This window comes from Salmo salar, chromosome ssa23 (genome assembly GCF_905237065.1).
Source record: "Salmo salar chromosome ssa23, Ssal_v3.1, whole genome shotgun sequence".
NCBI lineage: Eukaryota > Metazoa > Chordata > Actinopteri > Salmoniformes > Salmonidae > Salmo > Salmo salar.
In genome coordinates this window covers 51,521,059-51,534,451 of record NC_059464.1, presented here as the reverse complement: position 1 = coordinate 51,534,451, position 13,393 = coordinate 51,521,059, and positions in this window count along the sequence as shown.

The following is a 13,393-nucleotide window of genomic DNA, read 5'->3' as shown; positions in this document are numbered from 1 at the left end:
CTAGCCAGGTGGTGGTGCTACTACTGCTCTGCTAGCCAGGTGGTGGTGCTACTACTACTGCTCTGCTAGCCAGGTGGTGGTGCTACTACTACTGCTCTGCTAGACAGGTGGTGGTGCTACTACTGCTCTGCTAGCCATGTGGTGCTACTACTGCTCTGCTAGCCATGTGGTGGTGCTACTACTACTCTACTAGCCAGGTGGTGGTGCTACTACTGCTCTGCTAGCCAGGTGGTGGTACTACTGCTCTGCTAGCCAGGTGGTGGTGCTACTACTGTTCTGCTAGCCAGGTGGTGGTGCTACTACTACTGCTCTGCTAGCCATGTGGTGGTGCTACTACTGCTCTGCTAGCCAGGTGGTGCTACTACTGCTCTGCTAGCCAGGTGGTGGTGCTACTACTACTGCTCTGCTAGCCATGTGGTGCTACTACTGCTCTACTAGACAGGTGGTGGTGCTACTACTGCTCTGCTAGCCAGGTGGTGGTGCTACTACTGCTCTGTTAGCCAGGTGGTGGTGCTACTACTGCTCTGCTAGCCTGGTGGTGCTACTACTGCTCTGCTACTACTGCTCTGCTAGCCAGGTGGTGGTGCTACTACTGCTCTGCTAGCCAGGTGGTGGTGCTACTACTACTGCTCTGCTAGCCAGGTGGTGGTGCTACTACTACTGCTCTGCTAGCCATGTGGTGGTGCTACTACTACTCTACTAGCCAGGTGGTGGTGCTACTACTGCTCTGCTAGACAGGTGGTGGTGCTACTACTGCTCTGCTAGCCATGTGGTGCTACTACTGCTCTGCTAGCCATGTGGTGGTGCTACTACTACTCTACTAGCCAGGTGGTGGTGCTACTACTGCTCTGCTAGACAGGTGGTGGTGCTACTACTGCTCTGCTAGCCATGTGGTGCTACTACTGCTCTGCTAGCCATGTGGTGCTACTACTGCTCTACTAGCCAGGTGCTGGTGCTACTACTGCTCTGCTAGCCAGGTGGTGCTACTACTGCTCTGCTAGCCAGGTGGTGGTGCTACTACTGCTCTGCTAGCCATGTGGTGGTGCTACTACTGCTCTGTTAGCCATGTGGTGGTGCTACTACTGCTCTGCTAGCCATGTGGTGGTGCTACTACTGCTCTGCTAGCCAGGTGGTGGTACTACTGCTCTGCTAGCCAGGTGGTGGTGCTACTACTGTTCTGCTAGCCAGGTGGTGGTGCTACTACTACTGCTCTGCTAGCCATGTGGTGGTGCTACTACTGCTCTGCTAGCCAGGTGGTGCTACTACTGCTCTGCTAGCCAGGTGGTGGTGCTACTACTACTGCTCTGCTAGCCATGTGGTGCTACTACTGCTCTACTAGACAGGTGGTGGTGCTACTACTGCTCTGCTAGCCATGTGGGGTGCTACTACTGCTCTACTAGCCAGGTGCTGGTGCTACTACTGCTCTGCTAGCCAGGTGGTGGTGCTACTACTGCTCTGCTAGCCATGTGGTGGTGCTACTACTGCTCTGTTAGCCATGTGGTGGTGCTACTACTGCTCTGCTAGCCATGTGGTGGTGCTACTACTGCTCTGCTAGCCAGGTGGTGGTACTACTGTTCTGCTAGCCAGGTGGTGGTGCTACTACTGTTCTGCTAGCCAGGTGGTGGTGCTACTACTACTGCTCTGCTAGCCATGTGGTGGTGCTACTACTGCTCTGCTAGCCAGGTGGTGCTACTACTGCTCTGCTAGCCAGGTGGTGGTGCTACTACTACTGCTCTGCTAGCCATGTGGTGCTACTACTGCTCTGCTAGCCATGTGGTGGTACTACTACTGCTCTGCTAGCCAGGTGGTGCTACTACTCCTCTGCTAGCCATGTGGTGGTACTACTACTGCTCTGCTAGCCATGTGGTGGTACTACTACTGCTCTGCTAGCCAGGTGGTGCTACTACTGCTCTGCTAGTCATGTGGTGGTGCTACTACTGCTCTACTAGCCAGGTGGTGGTGTTACTACTGCTCTGCTAGCCAGGTGGTGCTACTACTGCTCTGCTAGCCAGGTGGTGGTCCTACTACTGCTCTGCTAGCCAGGTGGTGGTGCTACTACTGCTCTGCTAGCCATGTGGTGGTGCTACTACTGCTCTGTTAGCCATGTGGTGGTGCTACTACTGCTCTGCTAGCTAGGTGGTGGTACTACTGCTCTGCTAGCCAGGTGGTGGTGCTACTACTGCTCTGCTAGCCAGGTGGTGGTGCTACTACTGCTCTGTTAGCCATGTGGTGGTGCTACTACTGCTCTGCTACTACTGCTCTGTTAGCCATGTGGTGGTGCTACTACTGCTCTGCTAGCCAGGTGGTGGTGGTACTACTGCCCTGCTAGCCATGTGGTGGTGGTGCTACTACTGCTCTGCTAGCCATGTGGTGGTGCTACTACTGCTCTGCTAGCCATGTGGTGCTACTGCTCTGCTAGCCATGTGGTGGTACTACTACTGCTCTGCTAGCCAGGTGGTGCTACTACTGCTCTGCTAGCCATGTGGTGCTACTACTGCTCTGCTAGCCATGTGGTGGTGCTACTACTGCTCTGCTAGCCATGTGGTGGTACTACTACTGCTCTGCTAGCCAGGTGGTGCTACTACTGCTCTGCTAGCCATGTGGTGGTGCTACTACTGCTCTACTAGCCAGGTGGTGGTGCTACTACTGCTCTGCTAGCCATGTGGTGGTCCTACTACTGCTCTGCTAGCCAGGTGGTGGTGCTACTACTGCTCTGCTAGCCATGTGGTGGTGCTACTACTGCTCTGTTAGCCATGTGGTGGTGCTACTACTGCTCTGCTAGCCATGTGGTGGTGGTACTACTGCTCTGCTAGCCAGGTGGTGGTGCTACTACTGCTCTGCTAGCCAGGTGGTGGTGCTACTACTACTGCTCTGCTAGCCATGTGGTGGTGCTACTACTGCTCTGCTAGCCAGGTGGTGCTACTACTACTGCTCTGCTAGCCAGGTGGTGGTGCTAGTACTGCTCTGCTAGCCAGGTGGTGACGCTACTACTACTACTCTGCTAGCCAGGTGGTGGTGCTACTACTGCTCTGCTAGCCAGGTGGTGCTACTACTGCTCTGCTAGCCATGTGGTGGTCCTACTACTGCTCTGCTAGCCAGGTGGTGGTGCTACTACTGCTCTGCTAGCCATGTGGTGGTGCTACTACTGCTCTGTTAGCCATGTGAAGGTGCTACTACTGCTCTGCTAGCCAGGTGGTGGTACTACTGCTCTGCTAGCCAGGTGGTGGTGCTACTACTGCTCTGCTAGCCAGGTGGTGGTGCTACTACTACTGCTCTGCTAGCCATGTGGTGGTGCTACTACTGCTCTGCTAGCCAGGTGGTGGTGCTACTACTGCTCTGCTAGCCATGTGGTGGTGCTACTACTGCTCTACTAGGTAGGTGGTGGTGCTACTACTGCTCTGCTAGCCATGTGGTGGTGCTACTACTGCTCTGCTAGCCAGGTGGTGGTGCTACTACTGCTCTGTTAGCCAGGTGGTGGTGCTACTACTACTGCTCTGCTAGCCTGGTGGTGCTACTACTGCTCTGCTACTACTGCTCTGCTAGCCAGGTGGTGGTGCTACTACTGCTCTGCTAGCCAGGTGGTGGTGCTACTACTGCTCTGCTAGCCAGGTGGTGGTGCTACTACTACTGCTCTGCTAGACAGGTGGTGGTGCTACTACTGCTCTGCTAGCCATGTGGTGCTACTACTGCTCTGCTAGCCATGTGGTGGTGCTACTACTACTCTACTAGCCAGGTGGTGGTGCTACTACTGCTCTGCTAGACAGGTGGTGGTGCTACTACTGCTCTGCTAGCCATGTGGTGCTACTACTGCTCTGCTAGCCATGTGGTGCTACTACTGCTCTACTAGCCAGGTGCTGGTGCTACTACTGCTCTGCTAGCCAGGTGGTGCTACTACTGCTCTGCTAGCCAGGTGGTGGTGCTACTACTGCTCTGCTAGCCATGTGGTGGTGCTACTACTGCTCTGTTAGCCATGTGGTGGTGCTACTACTGCTCTGCTAGCCATGTGGTGGTGCTACTACTGCTCTGCTAGCCAGGTGGTGGTACTACTGCTCTGCTAGCCAGGTGGTGGTGCTACTACTGTTCTGCTAGCCAGGTGGTGGTGCTACTACTACTGCTCTGCTAGCCATGTGGTGGTGCTACTACTGCTCTGCTAGCCAGGTGGTGCTACTACTGCTCTGCTAGCCAGGTGGTGGTGCTACTACTACTGCTCTGCTAGCCATGTGGTGCTACTACTGCTCTACTAGACAGGTGGTGGTGCTACTACTGCTCTGCTAGCCAGGTGGTGGTGCTACTACTGCTCTGTTAGCCAGGTGGTGGTGCTACTACTGCTCTGCTAGCCTGGTGGTGCTACTACTGCTCTGCTACTACTGCTCTGCTAGCCAGGTGGTGGTGCTACTACTGCTCTGCTAGCCAGGTGGTGGTGCTACTACTACTGCTCTGCTAGCCAGGTGGTGGTGCTACTACTACTGCTCTGCTAGCCATGTGGTGGTGCTACTACTACTCTACTAGCCAGGTGGTGGTGCTACTACTGCTCTGCTAGACAGGTGGTGGTGCTACTACTGCTCTGCTAGCCATGTGGTGCTACTACTGCTCTGCTAGCCATGTGGTGGTGCTACTACTACTCTACTAGCCAGGTGGTGGTGCTACTACTGCTCTGCTAGCCAGGTGGTGGTGCTACTACTGCTCTGCTAGCCATGTGGTGCTACTACTGCTCTGCTAGCCATGTGGTGCTACTACTGCTCTACTAGCCAGGTGCTGGTGCTACTACTGCTCTGCTAGCCAGGTGGTGCTACTACTGCTCTGCTAGCCAGGTGGTGGTGCTACTACTGCTCTGCTAGCCATGTGGTGGTGCTACTACTGCTCTGTTAGCCATGTGGTGGTGCTACTACTGCTCTGCTAGCCATGTGGTGGTGCTACTACTGCTCTGCTAGCCAGGTGGTGGTACTACTGCTCTGCTAGCCAGGTGGTGGTGCTTCTACTACTGCTCTGCTAGCCATGTGGTGGTGCTACTACTGCTCTGCTAGCCATGTGGTGGTGCTACTACTGCTCTGCTAGCCATGTGGTGCTACTGCTCTGCTAGCCATGTGGTGCTACTGCTCTGCTAGCCATGTGGTGGTACTACTACTGCTCTGCTAGCCATGTGGTGCTGCTACTACTGCTCTGCTAGCCATGTGGTGGTGCTACTACTGCTCTGCTAGCCATGTGGTGGTACTACTACTGCTCTGCTAGCCATGTGGTGGTGCTACTACTGCTCTGCTAGCCAGGTGGTGGTGCTACTACTGCTCTGCTAGCCATGTGGTGGTGCTACTACTGCTCTACTAGCCAGGTGGTTGTTCTACTACTGCTCTGCTAGCCATGTGGTGGTGCTACTACTGCTCTGCTAGCCAGGTGGTGGTGCTACTACTGCTCTGCTAGCCATGTGGTGGTGCTACTACTGCTCTGCTAGCCATGTGGTAGTGCTACTACTGCTCTGCTAGCCATGTGGTGGTGCTACTACTGCTCTGCTAGCCATGTGGTGCTACTGCTCTGCTAGCCATGTGGTGCTACTGCTCTGCTAGCCATGTGGTGGTACTACTACTGCTCTGCTAGCCATGTGGTGCTGCTACTACTGCTCTGCTAGCCATGTGGTGGTGCTACTACTGCTCTGCTAGCCATGTGGTGGTACTACTACTGCTCTGCTAGCCATGTGGTGGTGCTACTACTGCTCTGCTAGCCATGTGGTGGTGCTACTACTGCTCTGCTAGCCAGGTGGTGGTGCTACTACTGCTCTGCTAGCCATGTGGTGGTGCTACTACTGCTCTGCTAGCCAGGTGGTGGTGCTACTACTGCTCTGTTAGCCATGTGGTGGTGCTACTACTGCTCTGCTAGCCTGGTGGTGCTGCTACTGCTCTGCTAGCCAGGTGGTGCTACTACTGCTCTGCTACTACTGCTCTGCTAGCCAGGTGGTGGTGCTACTACTGCTCTGCTAGCCAGGTGGTGGTGCTACTACTACTGCTCTGCTAGCCAGGTGGTGGTGCTACTACTACTGCTCTGCTAGCCATGTGGTGGTGCTACTACTGCTCTGCTAGACAGGTGGTGGTGCTACTACTGCTCTGCTAGCTATGTGGTGCTACTACTGTTCTGCTAGCCATGTGGTGGTGCTACTACTGCTCTGCTAGACAGGTGGTGGTCCTACTACTGCTCTGCTAGCCAGGTGGTGGTTCTACTACTGCTCTGCTAGCCAGGTGGTGGTTCTACTACTGCTCTGCTAGCCATGTGGTGGTGCTACTGCTGCTCTGCTAGCCATGTGGTGGTGCTACTGCTGCTCTGCTAGCCATGTGGTGGTGCTACTACTGCTCTGCTAGCCATGTGGTACTACTGCTCTGCTAGCCATGTTGTGGTGCTACTACTGCTCTGCTAGCCATGTGGTGGTGCTACTACTGCTCTGCTAGCCATGTGGTGGTACTACTACTGCTCTGCTAGCCAGGTTTTGGTACTACTACTGCTCTGCTAGCCAGGTGGTGGTATTACTACTGTAGACTAAGAGAGAAATGATTACTTACAGGCCCTTCCCAACAACCTCTCCCTCAATGTCAGCAACACATCATTATTTACAGGCCCTTCCCAACAACCTCTCCCTCAATGTCAGCAACACAAAGGAGCTGATCCTGGACTGCAGGAAATGGAGGGCAGATCACATCCCCATCCTGGAAGGCTCCAGCCTCTTCTGACCAGGTGGTGCTACTGTAACCGATGTGAAATGGCTAGTTAGTTAGCGGTGGTGCGCGCTAATAGCATTTCAATCAGTGACGTCACTCGCTCTGAGACTTGAAGTAGGGTTTCCCCTTGCGTTGCAAGGGCCGCGACTTTTATGGCGCGATGGGTAACGATGCTTCGTGGGGTGTCAGTTGTTGATGTGTGCAAGGGTCCCTGGTTCGAGCCCGGGTTGGGGCGAAGAGAGGGACGGAACCTACACTGTTACACTACTACTGCTCTATCTGAAAGATAACACTGAAGTTTGTGTAAATGTAAAGAAAAAAACGTGTTTATTTATTTATCAATCTTTGAAATGCAAGAGAAAGGCCATCATATAATATTGCAGTTTAGGCGCAATTTAGATGTTGGCCACTAGATGGAAGCAGTGTGTGTGCAAAGCTTCAGGTTGATCCAGTGAAGCATGGCAATACTGGACAATATTCTGTATCAAGTCTGCCCAATTGATACATTTTCAAGTACATAACTATAGAGAACATACAACAATGATATGGTAATACACATTTTTAGTTTACACAGTCCCAGGAATGTAATACATGATGGATTATTAGCTTATAGACTAACTTTCACACATCTAGATGGCTGGGCGGGGCGGGTGTGGAGCCAGAGACAGCAGTGGGTTCAAACTGTAGAACCCAGTCCCTACATTCTATCCCTGGGACCCTCAGGATGACAAATCAGAGTAAGATGACTGAATGTAAGTACATTATTTACCTTCAGAGGTGAATGTATCAAACCAGTTGCCGTGCTAAGTTTTTTGTTATTGTACACTCTCCTCAAACAATAGCATGGTATTTTTTCACTGTAATAGCTACTGTAAATTGGACAGTGCAGATAGATTAACAATAATTTAGGCTTATTTTATTTTATTTATTTCACTTTTATTTAACCAGGTAGGCTAGTTGAGAACAAGTTCTCATTTGCAACTGCGACCTGGCCAAGAAAAAGCATAGCAATTCGACACAGAGTTACACATGGGATAAACAAAACATACAGTCAATAATACAGTAGAACAAAAGAAAACAAAAAGTATATATACAGTGTGTGGAAATGAAGTCAGATAAGGGAGTTAAGGCAATAAATAGGCCATGGTGGCGAAGTCATTAAAATTTAGCAATTAAACACTGGAATGGTAGATGTGCAGAAGATGAATGTGCAAGTAGAGCTACTGGGGTGCAAAGGAGCAAGATAAAAAATAACTACAGTATGGGGATGAGGTAGTTGGATGGGCTATTTATAGATGGGCTATGTACAGGTGCAGGGATCAGTGAGCTGCTCTGACAGCTGGTGCTTAAAGCTAGTGAGGGAGATATGAGTCTCTAGCTTCAGGGATTTTTGCAGTTCGTTCCAGTCATTTGCAGCAGAGAACTGTAAGGAAAGATGACCAAAGGAGGAATTGGCTTTGGGGATGACCAGTGAGATATACCTGCTGGAGCGCATGCTACAGGTGGGTGCTGCTATGGTGACCAGTGAACTGAGATAAGGCGGGGCTTTACCTAGCAGAGACTTGTAGATAACCTGGAGCCAGTGGGTTTGGCGACGAGTATGAAGCGAGGGCCAACCAACGAGAGCATACAGGTCACAGTGGTGGGTAGTATATGGGGCCTTTGGTGATAAAACAGATGGTACTGTGATAGACTACATCCAGTTTGCTGAGTAGAGTGTTGGAGGCTATTTTATAGATGACATCACTGAAGTCGAGGATCGGTAGGATGGTCAGTTTTACGAGGGTATGTTTGGCAGCATGAGTGAAGGATGCTTTGTTGCGATATAGGAAGCCGATTCTAGATTTAATTTTGGATTGGAGATGCTTAATGTGAGTCTGGAAGGAGAGTTTACAGTCTAACCAGACACCTAGGTATTTGTAGTTGTCCACATATTCTACGTCAGAACCGTCCAGAGTAGTGATCCTGGACGGGCGGGCAGGTGCGGGCAGTGATCGATTGAATAGCATGCATTTATTTTAATTGCGTTTAAGAGCAGTTGGAGGCCACGGAAGGAGTGTTGTACGGCATTGAAGCTGGTCTGGAGGTTAGTTAACACAGTGTTCAAGGAAGGGCCAGAAGTCTACAGAATGGTGTCGTCTGCGTAGAGGTGGATCAGAGAATCACCAGCAGCAAGAGCAACATTGATGTATACAGAGAAGAGAGTCGGTCCGAGAAGTGAACCCTGTGGCATCCCCATAGAGACTGCCAGAGGTCCGGACAACAGGCCCTCCGATTTGACACACTGAACTCTATCAGAGAAGTAGTTGGTAAACCAAGGCTGTCGAGTCTGCCAATAAGAATGTGGTGATTGACAGAGTCGAAAGCCTTGGCCAGGTCGATGAATACAGCTGCACAGTATTGTCTCTTATCGATGGCGGTTATGATATCATTTAGGATCTTGAGCGTGGCTGAGGTGGACCCGTGACCAGCTCTGAAACATGATTGCACAGCGGAGAAGGTACAGTGGGATTCGAAATGGTCGGTAATCCGTTTGTTAATTTGGCTTTCGAAGACCTTAGAAAGACAGGGTAGTATAGATATAGGTCTGTAGCAGTTTGGGTCTAGAGTGTCACCCCCTTTGAAGAGGGGGATGACCGCGGCAGCTTTCCAATCTTTGGGAATTTCAGACGATACAAAAGAGAGGTTGAACAGGCTGGTAATAGGGGTTGCAACAAAGGCGGCAGATCATTTTAGAAAGAGAGAGCCCAGATTGTCTAGCCCAGCTGATTTGTACGGGTCCAGGTTTTACAGCTCTTTCAGAACATCAGCTGACTGGATTTGGGTGAAAGAGAAACGATGGGGGCTTTGGCAGGTTGCTGTGGAGGGTGCCGGGCAGTTGAGCGGGGTAGGGGTAGCCAGGTGGAAATTATGGCCAGCCGTAGATAAATGCTTATTGAAATTCTCAATTATAGTGGATTTATCAGTGGTGAAAGTGTTTCCTAGCCTCAGAGCAGTGGGCAGTTGGGAGGAGGTGCTCTGTTTCTCCATGGATTTTACAGTGTCCCAGAACTTTTTTGAGTTAGTACTACAGGATGCAAATTTCTGTTTGAAAAAGCTAGCCTTTGCTTTCCTAACTGCCTGTGTATATTTGTTCCCAACTTCCCTGAAAAGTTGCATATCACGGGGGATATTCGATGCTAATGCAGAACACCACGGGATGTTTTTGTGCTGGTCAAGGGCAGACAGGTCTGGTGTGAACCAAGGACTATATCTATTCCTAGTTCTAAATTTTTTCAGTGGGGCATGCTTATTTAAGATGATGAGGAAGGCACTTTTAAAGAATAGTCAGGCATCTACTGACGGGATGAGGTCAATGTCATTCCAGGATACCCCGGCCAGGTCGAATTACAAGGCCTGCTCGCAGAAGTGTTTTAGGGAGCGTTTGACAGTGATGAGGGGTGGTCGTTTGGTCGCAGACTCATTACGGATGCAGGCAATGAGGCAGTGATCACTGAGATCTTGATTGAAAACAGCAGAGGTGTATTTGGAGGGCAAGTTGGTTAGGATGATATAAAGGTATGAGGGTGCCCATGTTTACGGATTTGGGGTTGTACCTGGTAGGTTCGTTGATAATTTGTGTGAGATTGAGGGCATCAAGCTTAGATTGTAGGATGGCTGGGGTGTTAAGCATGTCCCAGTTTAGGTCACCTAGCAGCACAAGCTGAGAAGATAGATGGGGAGCAATCAGTTCACATATGGTATCGAGGGCACAGCTGGGGCAGAGGGAGCTCTATAGCATGCGACAACAGTGAGAGACTTGTTTCTGGAAAGGTGAATTTTTAGAAGTAGAAGCTCGAATTTTTTGGGTACAGACTTGGATAGTAATACAGAACTCTGCAGCCTATCTTTGCAGTAGATTGCAACACCGCCCCCTTTGGCAGTTCTATCTTGGCGGAAAATGTTATAGTTAGCGATGGAGATTTCAGGGTTTTTGGTGGTTTTCCTAAGCCAGGATTCAGACACGGCTAAGACATCCGGGTTGGCAGAGTGTGCTAAAGCAGTGAGTAAAACAAACTTAGGGAGTAGGCTTCTAATGTTAACATGCATGAAACCAAGGCTTTTACGGTTACAGAAGTCAACAAATGAGAGCACCTGGGGAGTGGGAGTGGAGCTAGGCACTGCAGGACCTGGATTAACCTCCACATCACCAGAGGAACAGAGGAGGAGTAGGATAAGGGTACAGCTAAAGGCTATACGAACTGGGCGTCTAGCACGTTCGGAACAGAGAGTAAAAGGAGCAGGTTTCTGGGCGCGATAGCATAGATTCAAGGCATAGTGTACAGACAAAGGTAAGGTAGGATGTGAGTACATTGGAGGTAAACCTAGGCATTGAGTAATGATGATAGAGATATAGTCTCTAGAGACGTTTAAACCAGGTGATGTCATCGCATATGTGGGAGGTGGAACAACATGGTTGGTTAAGGCATATTGAGCAGGGCTAGAGGCTCTACAGTGAAATAAGACAGTAATCACTAACCAGGACAGTAATGGACGAGGCATATTGATATTAGAGAGAGGCATGCGTAGCCAAGTGAACATATGGGTCCAGTGATTGGTTGGGCTGACTGGGGACACGGCGATTCAGACAGTTAGCAGGCCGATGCTAACAAGCTAACAGTTAGTAGATCGGGGCTAAACAAGCTAGCAGTTAGCAGACCAGGTTAGCAAGCAAGCAGTTGGCAGACCAGGGCTAGCAGTTAGCAGACCGGGGCAGGCAAGCAATCAGTTAGCAGACCGGGGCTAGCAGTTAGCAGACCGGGGCTAGCAAGTTAGCCTTTGGGGGACGTCGCGATGGGGGTAAGTCTGTTTTTTTCCTCTTCGTGCGGTGACAACGATAGACCAGTCTTTCTGCCCATATAAGACATGTCTATGTCCTGGAAAGTTTGCTGTTACTTACAACAGTCATGCTGATCACATTAGAGCATGTTAGCTCCACTGTCCCGGTATACGGACACCGATCACCTTTTGGTAGGCCATCATCATATATAAGAATTTGTTCTTAACTGACTCGCCTAGTTAAATAAAGGTTAAATAGAAAAATACCAGCTAATACCATGGCTATATACAGGGAGTACCAGGTTATAACATGGCTATATACAGGGAGTACCAGGTAATAACATGGCTATATACAGGGAGTACCAGGTAATAACATGGCTATATACAGGGAGTACCAGGTAATAACATGGCTATATACAGGGAGTACCAGGTAATATGGCTATATACAGGGAGTACCAGGTAGTAACATGGCTATATACAGGGAGTACCAGGTAATAACATGGCTATATACAGGGAGTACCAGGTTATAACATGGCTATATACAGGGAGTACCAGGTAATAACATGGCTATATACAGGGAGTACCAGGTAATAACATGGCTATATACAGGGAGTACCAGGTAATAACATGGCTATATACAGGGAGTACCAGGTAATATGGCTATATACAGGGAGTACCAGGTAGTAACATGGCTATATACAGGAAGTACCAGGTAATAACATGGCTATATACAGGGAGTACCAGGTAATAACATGGCTATATACAGGAAGTACCAGGTAATAACATGGCTATATACAGGGAGTACCAGGTAATAACATGGCTATATACAGGAAGTACCAGGTAATAACATGGCTATATACAGGAAGTACCAGGTAATAACATGGCTATATACAGGAAGTACCAGGTAGTAACATGGCTATATACAGGGAGTACCAGGTAGTAACATGGCTATATACAGGGAGTACCAGGTAATAACATGGCTATATACAGGGAGTACCAGGTAATAACATGGCTATATACAGGGAGTACCAGGTAATAACATGGCTATATACAGGGAGTACCAGGTAATATGGCTATATATAGGAAGTACCAGGTAGTAACATGGCTATATACAGGAAGTACCAGGTAATAACATGGCTATATACAGGAAGTACCAGTTAATAACATGGCTATATACAGGAAGTACCATGTAATAACATGGCTATATACAGGAAGTACCAGGTAATAACATGGCTATATACAGGAAGTACCAGGTAGTAACATGGCTATATACAGGGAGTACCAGGTAGTAACATGGCTATATACAGGGAGTACCAGGTAATAACATGGCTATATACAGGAAGTACCAGGTAATAACATGGCTATATACATACAGGGAGTACCAGGTAATAACATGGTTATATACAGGGAGTACCAGGTAATAACATGGCTATATACAGGGAGTACCAGATAATAACATGGCTATATACAGGAAGTACCAGGTAATAACATGGCTATATACAGGAAGTACCAGGTAATAACATGGCTATATACAGGAAGTACCAGGTAATAACATGGCTATGTACAGGGAGTACCAGGTAATAACATGGCTATATACAGGGAGTACCAGGTAATAACATGGCTATATACAGGAAGTACCAGGTAATAACATGGCTATATACAGGGAGTACCAGGTAATAACATGGCTATATACAGGGAGTACCAGGTAATAACATGGCTATATACAGGAAGTACCAGGTAATAACATGGCTATATACAGGGAGTACCAGGTAATAACATGGCTATATACAGGGAGTACCAGGTAATAACATGGCTATATACAGGAAGTACCAGGTAATAACATGGCTATATACAGGGAGTACCAGGTAATAACATGG